Genomic DNA, 14,309 nt, shown 5'->3' with positions numbered 1-14,309 from the left:
CCCTGTGCTATACAGTAGGTCCTTGTTGTTTATCTATATTATATATAGTAGCGTGTATCTGTTAATCCCAAATTGCTAACTTATCCCTCCTTCCCCCTTTGGTAACCATAATTTTGTTTTCTATGTCTGTGAGTCTATTTCTGTTTTGTAAATAAGTTCATTTGTATCATTTTTTTAGACTCCACATATAAGTGATATCATATGATATTTGTCTTTCTCTGACTGCACTTAGTATGATAATTTCCAGGTCCATCCATGTTGCTGCAAATGGCATTATTTCATTCTTTTTTATGGCTGAGTTATATTCCATTGTATATATATACCACATCTTTAACCATTCATCTCTCAATGGACGTTTAGGTTGCTTCCATGTCTTGGCTATTGTAATAGTGCTGCTGTGAACATTGGGGTGCATGTAACTTTTCAAATAAGAGTTCTCGTCTTTTCCAGATATATGCCCAGGAGTGGGATTGCTGGATCATATGGTAACTGTATTTTTAGTTTTTTGTAAGGAACCTCCATACTCTTCTCCATAGTGGCTGCACCAATTTACATTCCCACCAACAGTGTAGAAGGGTTCCTTTTTCTCCACACCCTCTCTAGCATTTATTATTTGTAGACTTTTTAATGATGGCCATTCTGACTGGTATGAGGTGGTACCTCATTGTAGCTTCGATTTGTATTTCTCTAATAATTAGTGATGTTGAACATCTTTTCATGTGCCTGTTGGCCATCTGTGTGTCTTCTTTGGAGAAATGTCTGTTTAGGTCTTCTGCCTGTTTTTTGATTGGGTTGTTTGTGGTTTTTTGATACTGAGCTGTATGAGCTGTTTGTATATTTTGGAATTAATCCCTTGTCGGTCGCACTGTTTGCAAATATTTTCTTCCATGCTGTAGGTTGTCTTTTAGTCTTGTTTATGGTTTCCTGTGCTGTGCAAAAGCTTTTAAGTTTAATTAGTCCCATTTGTTGCTTTTGCTTTTGTTTCCATTACTCTAGGAGATGGACCCCAAAACAATATTGCTGTGATTTATGTCAAAGAGTGTTCTGCCCGTGTCTTCCTCTAGGAGTTTTATAGTACCTAAGAGTTTATAGTATACGGGTCTTACATTTAGGTCTTTAACCCATTTTGAGTTTATTTGTGTATATGGTGTTAGAGAATGTTCTAATTTCATTCTTTTATATGTAGCTGTCCAGTTTTCCCAGCACCACTTATTAAAAAAAGACTGTCCTTTCTCCATTGTATATTCTTGCCTCTTGTTGTAGATTAATTGAGAAGTGTGGGGGGTTATTTCTGGACTCTCTATTCTGTTCCATTGACCTATGTGTCTGTTTTGTGCCAGTACCATACTGTTTTGATTACTGTAGCTTGTCATATAGTCTGAAGTCAGGGAGCCTGATTCCTCTAGCTCCGTTCTTCTTTCTGTTTTTTTTTTTTTTTTGTATTGGCTATTTGGGGTGTTTGGTGTTTCCATAGAAATTTAAATTTTTTTTCCAGTTCTGTGAAAAATGCCATTGGTAATTTGATAGGGATTGCATTGAATCTGTAGATTGCTTTGGGAGGTACGGTCATTTTAACAATATTGATTCTTCCAATCTAAGAACATGGTATATCTTTCAATCTGTTTGTGTCATCTTCAATTTCTTTCATCAGCATCTTACAGTTTTCGGAGTACAGGTGTTTTGCCTCCTTAGGTAAGTTTATTCCTAGCGATTTTTTTTTGTTTTGTTTTGTTTTGTTTTTGATGCAATGGTGAAAGAACTTTTTGTCCTGGGTCTCCAGGAGGGGATATTGTGTGATGGTGTCTTCACCAACATTCATATGCTGAATCTCCAAAACACAAGATGGTTCCTCAGAGGGTCCTCCAGTGAAAGTGGAGGCAGAACACCAACAGACTCATGAAAGCAATAGGGCAGGACAGCCCAGTGGCACAAAACACTGTCTTATCTAAAGTCAGATCTGGGTTTGAATCCTGGCTCTGCCCCTGACTAGCTGTGTGAACTTGGCCAAGTTAATCAATCTTACTAATCATGAGTTTCTCACACATAAAATGGGGATGATAATTCCTCCTCTACAAGGTGGTTGTGAGGGTTAGATAATCCACGTCAGGCCCTTAGCTGGTCTCTGGGGTGTAGTTAACAATGTCATGTAGTAGCTGCTGCTACCACTGCGTTATCATCTGTATGAGAGGAAGTAGAATGTGGTTCACATTGACAGGTGGTCCGATTTGGTGCAGGGATCAAACCTAGCACGGCTACAAAACTGGACTGACTGCATGTCCATAAGCTAATGTCCACATAGAACATTTTCTGCTGGGTCTGATAGAAATTGGACAGAAGAGTCAACTCTTTGCTCTGGACTTGGAGTAGAGGCATTGGGTTTCCAGGTTAAAGGAAGAACTGAGTATTCTAAAATTCAGCTGAGCAGATGCTGGAATTGACATCCAATACAAAAACTGACCAAATGGATGGCCAGCCCCACTAGTACCTGGGGGTGAGCCATGGAAACACCAGAAAACAGGGCCTGGATTTCGCCTGGAAAACAGTTCCAAACCCTCTCTGCCAAAGAAGGAAAAGGCAGGTGATGGATAAAGAATAAGATTATTTTGAGCTAGAAGATTTCCTCTTATTTTTAATGCTCAAAATGCAAAAGCTTATTATTTTTTATGATTGTAAAATTATTCGTCATTTGAATAAAGTTCAAAACATACAAAGAAGTATAAAGAAGAGAAAATTTGTCCACGATCTTAACACTTAGTGATAACCACTAGTAACGTTTTGATATATACTGTTTTCTATGCACATAGACAGATACCATCTATGTACGTATACATAATTTTTACTGAGTCTTGTAACCAGTTTTTTAAATGCCTCCATTTTCATTTTAAATGGCTGCCTGGTATCTCACTGTGTAGATCTATGTAGTATACTTAATCAGTTCCCTATTGGGGGAAATTTTTAAACTACGATGAATGTTCTTGCAAATATGCCATTGAACCCTTGAGCCCAAGAGATTTTCAAACCAGGAGTTTCCAACACAGAAAAATCCTAGTGATGAGCCAATTAATATAAATTAATTACCTGGGTGCCCAGAGTTTTCCCTAGGGGACAGATTGCCTAAAGCCTATGCTTCAGTTATTCTAACACCAAAATGATGAGTGTGCTGGGTACAGCCTCGGTGACTAGGATGCAGGAGAACAATGGGGTACACCTCTTTGTCTCATCATGAGCCCCCTCTCCCTGACGACATTCAGGGAGCACTTCCTGGACACGTGTTAGAAGCCAGGCACCAGGGACTCAGCCCTTGACACAAGGAAGTAGCTCAGTAAATATCCGTGGTGATTGATGTTCAACTGCCAGTCCTGACTGCCTTAAGAAGCTCACAGTAAATACAGGCTGGCCTACAGATCGATCTAGTTTGCATAGAAAAACAAGTTTGCATCCCTGGATTACATTCAGAATCTGTCCTTAAAATATGATGGTCCTGCAAATACCTCTAATGTAGCAATTCTTAATCCACAGATCAAAATCCCAGGGGGAGAAGGGAAGGGCTTTGGAGATTGTAATGTGCCCCCATTGAATTGGGATTCCCTGCCTCCACCCTAAAGAGCCTCCATTGGAGAGGGAGTGTTGCCTTTCCTCCCTCACATCACCCCTCATCATGGGAGGGGCAGGGCCACCAGCTGAGAATCCCTGTGCTAAGGGTTCAGGGTTCACGTCAAATCATAACACCCTCTGCCTGGAGACTGGTCCAGGCATGAGACCCTCACTGCAGCCAAGATGCATCCACCACCCAGGAGCTTCTGTATTTAATGTTTTTAAGTTGTTTGTTTTTGTTTGTTTTTTTTTAGCAGTTTGCAGAAGTCTATTCATTTTTTTATTGAAGTATAGTTGATTTACAATGTTGTGTTTCTGGTGTACAGCAAAGCGATTCAGTTATACATATTTTTTTCATTATAGTTTATTACAAGATATTCAGTATAGTTCCCTGTGCTATACAGTAGGTCCTTGTTGTTTATCTGTTTTATATATAGTAGTGTGTATCTGTTAATCCCAAATTCCTAATTTATCCCTCCCCCTCCTTCCCCTTTTGGTGACCATAAGTTTGTTTTCTTTGTGAGTCTGTTTCTGTTTTGTAAGTAAGTTCATTTGTATCATATTTTATATTCCACATATAAGTGATATCATATGGTATTTGTCTTTCTCTGACTTCACATAGTATGATAAGCTCTGGGTCCATCCATGTTGCTGCAGATGGAATTATTTCATTCTTTTTATGGCTGAGTAGTACTCCATTGTATATATAAACACCACATTTTCTTTATCCTTCCATCTACTGATGGACATTTAGGTTGCTTCCATGTCTTGGCCATTGTAAATAGTGCTGCTATGAACATTGGGGTGCATGTATCTTTTCAAATTCGAGTTTTCTCCAGATATATGCCCAGCAGTGAGATTGCTGGATCACATAGTAACTGTTTTTAGTTTTTTAAGGAACCTCCATACTGTTTTCCATAGTGGCTACACCAATTTACATTCTCACCAACGGTGTAGGAGGGTTCCCTTTTCCCCACACCCTCTGCAGCATTTATTCTTTGTAGACTTTTAATGATAGCAATTCTGACCAGTTTGAGGTGGTAACCTCACAGTAGTTTTGATTTGCATTTCTCTAATAATTAGTGATGTTGAGCATCTTTTCACGTGCCTACTGCCCATCTGTATGTATTCTTTAGAGAAATGTCTATTTAGGTCTGCCGAAGTCTTTTTTTTATCATTTATTTTTAATAGATCTTTATTGGAGTATAATTGCTTCACAATACTGGGCTAGTTTCTGTTGTATACCAAAGTGAATCAGCCATATGCCCCCATATGCCCTCCCTCTTGAAACCTCCCTCCCATCCTCCCTATCCCACCCCTCTAGGTCATCGCAAAGCACCGAGCTGATCTCCCTGTACTATGCTGCTGCTTCCTACTAGATAACTATTTTACATTCAGTGGTGTATATATGTCAATGCTACTCTCACTTCACCACAGCTTCCCCCTCCCACCCTGTGTCCTCAAGTCCATTCTCTATGTCTACATCTTTATTCCTGCCCTGCAACTAAGTTCATCAGTACCTTTTTTTGGTTTTTTTTTTTTTTAGGTTACATATATATGCGTTAGCATACGATATTTGCTTTTCTCTTTCTGACTTACTTCACTCTGTGTGACAGACTTTAGGTTCATCCACCTCACTACAAATAACTCAATTTCGTTTCTCTTTATGGCTGAGTGATATTCCATTGTATGTATGTGCCACATCTTCTTTATCCATTCATCTGTCGATGGACATTTAGGTTGGTTCTATGTCCTGGCTATCGTAAATAGTGCTGTGATTAACATTGTCGTACATGACTCTTCTTCAATTATGGTTTTCTCAGGGTATCTGCCCAGTAGTGGGATTGCTGGGTCATATGGTAGTTCTATTTTTAGTTTTGTAAGGAACCTCCATACTGTTTTCCATAGTGGTTGTATCAATTTACATTCCCACCAACAGCGCAGGAGGGTTCCCTTTTCACCACACCCTTTCCAGCATTTATTGTTTCTAGATTTTTTTTGATAATGGCCATTCTGACCGGCATGAGGTGATACCTCATTATAGTTTTGATTTGCATTTCTCTAATAATTAGTGGTATTGAGTCTTTTTATCTTAAGTATAATTCTAAGGTACAGTGATCAAGAGCACAGCCTCTCAGAACACCTGGATTCACACACATCCCAGCTCAGCCAGGTTCTGGCCTCATGAACAAGTTATTTAACCTTCCTGAGCTTAATTCTCTCACATGCAAAACAAGGATGATAATGGCCCCACAGCTGTTTAATATGATAACTCCCACAGGGTTTCTGTTAGGATTAAATGAGATAGTCCATGTGCAACATGGCAAACAGTAAATAATAAATGTTGGCTGGTATTGTCATTAGGGTAAATGTTATTATGAATGATTCTCACAATAATCCACCTGCATGTGTTATTATCCCCATTTTAAAACAAACAAAAAATAACTGAGGGGCTTCCCTGGTGGCACAGTGGTTGAGAGTCCGCCTGCCGATGCAGGGGACACGGGTTTGTGCCCCAGTCCGGGAAGATCCCACATGCCGTGGAGCGGCTGGGCCCGTGAGCCATGGCCGCTGAGCCTGTGCTTCCGGAGCCTGTGCTCTGCGGCGGGAGAGGCCACAACAGTGAGAGGCCCGCGTACCGCAAAAATAAATAAATAAATAAAATAACTGAGGCTCAGAGCATACTCTTCCCAGTAACTGCCCCCCACACCAGCCCTGAGGACACATGCACACAGGCTTCCTTCTTTCATTGGTGGTCTGTGTAAGGTAGAAAATAATGTCAATTGCCATAATAAGTGTGGTCCCAAAAAGAGACTCATGCTGGAAAGGCCAAGGCAGGTATTTTCCAACAAGCTAGGAGGGGCAGAAGGAGCCAGGGTCAGAGACAACCAGGTTACAGCATTTGAGGGATGAGAGGTAGTGAACATGAAGCTAAATTAGTTTGGATTTATGCCCGAGCAAGGTAGCAACCAGAGATGAGAGTGTGGTCATGCCAACTTGAAAGGACATTCCAGCTCTGTGGTTTGGGCTAGCATGTGAAGGGACTCCTTAGTGCTTACCGTGATGCTGTGACCGAAATGGGTCACAGGCATCAGCCACCTTCCCCGAGGTCGGGGCTGGGAGTGGCGGCTCCGACCTCCTGTGACTATGTACTGTTGCTGTTGTTGTCTATCATTTTATTGAAGTATAGTTGATTTACAATGTTGTATTAATTTCTGCTGTACAGCAAAGTGATTCAGTTATACATATATATATTCTTTTTCATATTTTTTTCCATTATGGTTTATCACAGGATATTGAATATAGTTCCCTGTGCTATACAGTAGGACCTTGTTTATCCATTCTCTATGTAATAGTTTGCATCTGCTAAACCCAAACTCCCAATCCTTCCCTCCCCCACCCCCCTCCCCCTTGGCAACCACAAGTCTGTTCTCTTATGTCTGTGAGGCTATTTCTGTTTCACAGATTCCACACATAAATGATATATGGTATTTTTCTCTTTCTTACTTCACTTAGTATGATAATCTCTAGGTCCATACATATTGCTGCAAATGGCATTATTACATTCTTTTTTATGGCTGAGTAATATTCCATTGTGTTGATGTATATCTATCACATCTTCTTTATCCATTCATCTGTCAATGGACATTTAGGTTGTTTCCATGTCTTGGCTATTGTGAATAGTGCTGTTATGAACATAGGGGTGCATATATCTTTTCAAATTATAGTTTTGTCTGGATATATGCCCAGGAGTGGGGTTGCTGGATCATATCATGTGGCAACTCTATTTTTAGGGTTTTTTTAATTGAAGTATAATTGATTTACAATGTGTTAACTACTACTATACAACAAAGTGATTCAGTAATACATATATATATATATATATATATATATACACACACATTCTTTTTTTATATTTTTTTCCCTCATGGTTTATCATAGGATATTTTTTTAATATTTATTTATTTATTTTGGCTGCGCTGGGTCTTAGTTGCAGCATGCAGGACCTTTGTTGCAGCACGTGGGCTTCTTTTTTTTTTAATATTATTTATTTATTTGGTTGCACCAGGTCTTAGTTGCGGTAGGCAGGCTCCTTAATTGTGGCATGCACGCGGGATCTCATTCCCTGACCAGGGCCCCCTGCATTGAGAGCGTGGAGTCTCACCCACTGGACCACCAGGGAAGTCCCTATCATAAAATATTGAATATAGTTCTCTGTGCTATACAGTAGGACCTTGTTGTTTATCCATTCTGTATATTAAAGTTTATATCTGCTGTGATCTCCCATTCCATCCCTCCCCCAACCCCTTCCCCCTTGGCAACCACCAGTCTGTTCTCTATGTCTGTGATTCTGTTTCATAGATAGGTTCATTTGTCTCATATTTTAGATTCCACATTTAAGTGATACCATATGGTATCTGTCTTTCTCTTTCTGACTTCACTTAGTATGATCTCTAGGTTCATCCATGTTTCTACAAATGGCATTATTTCATTCCTTTTTATGGCTGAGTAGTATTCCATTGTATATATGTACCACATCTTCTTTATCCATTCATCTGTCAATGGACATTTAGGGTGTTTCCATGTCTTGGCTATTGTGAATAGTGCTGCTGTGAACATTGGGGTGCATGTATCTTTTTGAATTATAGTTTTGTCCGTATATATGCCCAGGAGTGGGACTGCTGGATCATATGGTAGCTCTGTTTTCAGTTTCTTAAGGAACCTCCATACTGTTCTCCATAGTGGCTGTACCAATTTACATTCCCACCAACAGTGTAGGAGGGTTCCCTTTTCTCCACACCCTCTCCAGCATTGTTATTTGTAGACTTTTTAATGATGACCATTCTGACCTCTGTCAGGTGGTACCTCATTGTAGTTTTGATTTGCATTTCTTTAATAATTAGTGATTTTGAGCATCTTTTCACGTGCCTATTGGCCACCTGTATGTTGTCTTTGGAGAAATGTCTATTTAGGTGTTCCGCCCACTTTTCAATTGAGTTGTTTGTTTTTTTGTTATTGAGTTGTATGAGAAGTTTGTATATTTTGGAAATTAAGCCCTTATTGGTCACATCATTTGCAAATATTTTCTCCCAGTCTGTAGGTTATCTTTTTGTTTTGTTTATGGTTTCCTTTGCTGTGCAAAACCTTGTAAGTTTGATTGGGTCCCATTTGTTTATCTTTGCTTTTATTTCTATTGCCTTGGGAGACTGACCTAAGAAAACATTGGTACAGTTTATGTCAGAGAATGTTTTGCCTGTGTTCTCTTCTAGGAGTTTTACGGTGTCATGTCTTATATTTAAGTCTTTGTGTATAATGTGAGGGTATGTTCTAATTTCATTGATTTGCATGCTGTTGTCCAACTTTCCCAACACTACTTGCTGAAGATACTGTCTTTTCCCCATTGTATATTCTTGCCTCCTTGAAGATTAATTGACTGTAGGTGTATGGGTTTATTTCTGGGCTCTCTATTCTGTTCATTGATCCATATGTCTGTTTTTATGCCAGTACCACACCGTTTTGATTACTGTAGCTTTGTAGTATTGCCTGAAGAGTTGGGAGGGTTATGCCTCCTGTTTTGGCAATTCTGGGTCTTTTATGGTTCCATATAAATTTTAGGATTATTTGTTCTATTTCTGTGAAAAATGTCATGAGTAATTTGATAAGGATCACATTAAATCTGTAGATTGCTTTGGGCAGTATGGCCATTTTAACAAGATTAATTCTTCCAATCCAAGAGCATGGGATGTCTTTCCACTTCTTTGAATCATCTTCAATTTCGTTTATTAATGTTTTGTAGTTCTCAGCATATAAGTCTTTCACCTCCTTGGTGAGGTTTATTCCTAAGTCTTTTTTTTTTTTTCTTTTGCGGTACGTGGGCCTCTCACTGTTGTGGCCTCTCCTGTTGTGGAGCACAGGCTCCAGACGCGCAGGCCCAGCGGCCATGGCTCACGGGCCCAGCCGCTCCGCGGCACGTGGGATCTTCCCGGACGGGGGCACGAACCTGTGTGCCCTGCATCGGCAGGCAGACTCTCAACCACTGCACCACCAGGGAAGCCCCCTAAGTCTTTTTTGGTGCAACTTTAAGGGACTGTTTACATTCCCTTTCTGACATCTCACTGTTAGGGTAAAGAAATGCAACCGATTTCTGTATGTTAATCCTGTATCCTGCTGCCTTGCTGAATTTGTACTACTACTGTTCTAGTAGTTTCTGTGTGGAATTTTTAGGGTTTTCTATATATAGTATCATGTCATCTGCATATAAGGACAGTTTTACCTCTTCCCTACCAATTTGGATACGTTTTATTTCTTTTTCTCGTCTGATTGCTGTGGCTAGGACTTCCAATACTATGTTGAATAAAAGTGGTGAAAGTGGGCATCCTTGTTCCAGATTTTAGCAGGAAGGCTTTCAGATTTTCACCACTGAGTATTATACTGGCCATGGGTTTGTCATAAATAGCTTTTATTATGTTGAGATATGTTCCCTCTATACCCACTTTTGTAAGTTTTTATCATAAATGGATGTTGAATTTTATCAAATGCTTTTTCTGCATCTATTGAGATGACCATGTGGTTTTTACCTTTTCTTTTGTTGATGTGGTATATCACATTGATTGATTTGTGTATCTTGAACTATCCTCGTGATCCTGGGATGAATCCACCTTGGTCATGGTGTATGATCTTTATGTTTTGTTGGATTCAGTTTGCTAATTGTGACCAGCTCACAGGTTGATGGTTCCTCTTCCACCACCTGAATGAGGGTCCAGCCAGCCTTCCTTAGCACTGCATGGTATCCCAGTTATCTATTACTGCTTACTTAGCAAACCATCCCAAAACTTAGTGCTGTAAAACAACATGCACTTTATCACGTTTACGATTCTGAGAGTCAGGAATTTGGGCAGAGCACAGCAGTTCTGCTCTTCTGCTCCACAACATCTGGGGTCTCCACTAGGTAACTCAGATGACTGCAGATGCTGGGATGGCTTGACTGGAGCCATCTGTCTGGGGCCTTGGTCCTCTGTGTGGCATCTCCTGGAGCTTGAATGTCCAGTATCACTCCTTTGCTTCGTATCTGGAGCCTGGGCTGGGGTGGCTGCAACTGCTGTTTCTCTCCAGGCAGCCTCTTCCCCTGGCCAGCTTGGACATACTCACAACATGGTGATCTCAGGGACGTCAGACTTTTTATACATGGCTGGTTTCCCTCAGAGGGAATGTTCCATGAAAGCTGAGAGACCTCTCACAATGTAACCTCAGAAGTCCCAGCATGTCACTTCTGCACATTCTGTTAAGAAAGTCAGTATAACCAGTCCAGATTCAAGGAGGTGGAGGAGCAATTAGCCCTCTCAACAGCCCCCCTCACACCATGGCACAAGGCAAGGGGAATGGTGATGGCTGCCACCTTGGAGACAAGCTACCCACACGGGAGGGTAAGAACAGAGACTTTTGAAGTATAGTTGATGTACAGTGCTTCAGGATTTCAGCACAGTGATTCAGTTTCATATATATGTGTGTGTGTGTGTGTGTGTGTAAGTATATTTGGTTCGAGTATAATGTTTAATGTAAGATACAGTGGATTGGCAGAGTTGATACGAAGTTAAGAGATTTACTTCTAGTCAGTAAGTTAACAACCTAGGCACCGGCATATATATATATTATATATATATATATATATATATATATATACACACACACACACACGTATATAATGTTCTTTTTCAGATTCTTTTCCATTATAGGTTATTACAAGATGTTGTAATATAGTTCCCTGTGCTATATAGTAGGTTCCCTGTGCTATACAGTAGGACCTGTGCTATATAGTAGGACCTTGTTTTTCTGTCTTATCTATAGTAGTGTGTATCTGTTCATCTCAAACTCCTAATTTATCCCTCCCCCCTTCCCCTTTGGTAATTTTTTAAAATTAATTGGTTTATTTTTGGCTGTGCTGGGTCTTTGCTGCTGCGCGCGGGCTTTCTTTAGTTGTGGTGAGTGGGGGCAACTCTTCATTGTGGTGCACGGGCTTCTCATTGCAGTGGCTTCTCTTGTTGCGGAACACGGGCTCTAGGTGCGTGGGCTTCAGTAGTTGTGACGCACGGGCTTAGTTGCTCTGCAGCATGTGGGATCTTCCCAGACCACGGCTTAAACCCATGTCCCCTGCACTGGCAAGAGGATTCTCAACCACTGTGCCACCAGGGAAGCCCCATTTTGGTAACCTTAAGTTTTCTATATCTGTGAGTCTATTTCTGTTTTATAAATAAGTTCATTTGTATCATTTTTTAAAGTTTCCACATGTAAGTGATATCATGATATTTGTCTTTCTCTGAATTACTTCATTTAATATGATTATCTCTAGGTCCATACATGTTTCTCCAAATGGAATTATTTCATTCTTTTTTATGACTGATATTCCATTATACACACACACACCACATCTTCTTTATCCATTCATCTGTCGATGGACATTTAGGTTGCTTCCATGCTGCTTTGAACATTGGGGTGCATGTATCTTTTTGAATTAGAGTTAAGAACACAGACTTTGGAGTCACAAATATTGGTTCATACCACTGCTCTGTAACTTCCTAGCTCTGTGATGTCAGATAAATTACTTAACCTCTCTGAGCCTCAATTTCCTCATCTATAAAATAAGGATAATGATATTCTACTACAGATGATTGTGATAAGACTTAAAGGAGATAAATCTAGTGCTTGGTACAATGCCTAATATCTGTGAAGTCCTCACTTAATGGTAGCCATACTACCTATAGTGATAACTAGTAGTAGTTATTACTCCAGCTTGCCCTTTAGATATTCATTCATTCACTCAGCAAACAAGCCTCTATTGTGATTGTGTGCCTACTGTGTGCTAGGCAGTCTCTGGCCCTGGCCTCCCACAGTTGTGAAGACAATGATATGTTGTAAGCAGAAACTAAGTCGGCTTTCAGGCTTTCTGAGCAGCATCCCTGGCTCTTCAGTGCCAGGCAGCATCTCTGGGGTCAGCAAGCCTGGCTCAAAGGAGGAAGCAGGGGCTTGTCACCTAAGCCTCTCTGATCAGATTACGGTAACATTTTTGGCCCTTTCCTATAGTGTCTTCTGCTCTCACAGTAACTCTCTTCCCATTTCAAGTAGTGCGGATATTACTAAGGAGAGGCTGGAGAAATGAACCCGCCTTCCCATTCAAACGTGTGTCCTCAGGTCCCATCTGATGAGGATCTGTGCCCTCAAGGGCCCCGGTACTTTGGTTGCACAGGACTCCGCGTGCAGAGCCCCATCAGCAAGCAGCTGCTCCTTGTGGGCTGTCACTGGCATCCAGAATTGAAGCCTCCAACACCGAGGTGACAGAAAGTGCAGGAAAGGTAACCATCTCCAACTCTTTACAGATCACAAAAGAACTCTTAAAATGCAGCATTCGACATGAAACGAAAAGCAAGACGTCATGGAGAAAGAATGCAAGCCAAACTAAGGAAAAGCTGCTTGGCAGGAAACCTCACCGTCTGGTCTGGTCTCTGTGTCTTATCTCAGCAATTTCCTAACACCAGCAACTTCTTTACAATGAAAGGAGGGCAGAGCTTCTAACCCAGAAGCTTCCAAAAACCTTTAGCCTTCCCATCAAAATCTTGTGAAAATCTCACCTGCTCCAATGAGCATCTTTAGCTTTCATTTGAAGACACTGGAACTTTAAGTAAATCTCACTTTCAGGAACTTGTTTCTAGGTTAATGATAAAGGAATTCATGCTTATTAAGCACCTTTGTTCCGGCATCAAAAAGCAACATGTTACAGAACTGCTGCATCTGCCATCTTTCCCTTAGTCCAGTTGCCCACCCAGAGCATGAATTATCTGCTACGTGTCCCTGACAGACAGACAGCCACTATCTCCACAGCACCTGTGGATAAGACAAGAGTCCGGACTTCATGGGGACAGCCAAAGCCCAAAGCCCCAGGCCCCCTTTCCAGGGGACCCATTGCACACCAGGCAATGGGCAACACTGGTGGTGACGCAAGTGCCAGGCAGGCGTAGGCACTGAGGGTTCAGCCCTCCTGGTGCAGCCACGGCCGGAGCTGTCCGCCAGCCCTCCACTGTCACTTGTCGGTGCATTACTGATTTCCTAGTCTGACGCGTGCTTGGAGGCAACCTCGGGCCCCGAGCTCCTTGCAGGAAGTGCTCAGCAGGCCGTGCACGGCTGGGTCTCCAGTCAGCACACGTCTGTCTTGAGGGGCCACGGCTTCTTAACAAGTAGCTCGGAGGAGAAGACACGTCCTCTGTCAGACCAGTTCTCCCACTCAGAGGCGTTTCCCCTCAGGCTTGGGCCTAAACCCCGGAAGTCCGGCGTGGATCTGAAATCTGGTCCGTCTGGAGATCCGTGGGCCTCTTCCACACGAGCCCTGACAGCCATGCCGCGTCTCCCTCCATCTTCGTCAAGTGAGAACAGTCCTCAGCGGATCTCCCCAGAATCATGGGAATCAAGATGTTCTGTGTGCTTGACTGGGGCGGAGGGAGCAGGGGTGCAACATCAGCAAAAGCAATTTCTGTGGTTTTGAGGAAAAAACCACACAGACTTTCTAGGGGCGTTCGTGAGCATGGAAACTTGGGACAGACCACGCCGGCTCTCAGCTGGTGCAGTGGCTGTAAGAAAGCTCTCTGTGACCCACAGGCATCCAGCTCTTTGATGCGCTGTGACCTCAGGGTCTTGTCGAGACCCTGCTTCTGTGGGGTCAGACCATG

The 14,309-nt window shown here is 41.7% G+C and overlaps 1 protein-coding gene across 28 annotated transcripts in view; it reads left to right on the top strand.

The window, feature by feature from the left end:
- The window catches only part of ANKS1B (ankyrin repeat and sterile alpha motif domain containing 1B), a 1,179,755-nt gene that overhangs the window by 1,145,895 nt on the left and 19,551 nt on the right, over positions 1-14,309 (top strand). The gene's annotated exons all lie outside the window — the stretch shown is intronic.

This window comes from Aethalodelphis obliquidens, unplaced genomic scaffold, assembly GCF_003676395.1.
Source record: "Aethalodelphis obliquidens isolate GAN/ISIS:26980383/991018 unplaced genomic scaffold, ASM367639v1 scaffold8, whole genome shotgun sequence".
Taxonomy (NCBI): domain Eukaryota; kingdom Metazoa; phylum Chordata; class Mammalia; order Artiodactyla; family Delphinidae; genus Aethalodelphis; species Aethalodelphis obliquidens.
Note: the sequence above shows the minus strand (reverse complement) of the source record. Positions and strands in the feature narration are given on the sequence as shown.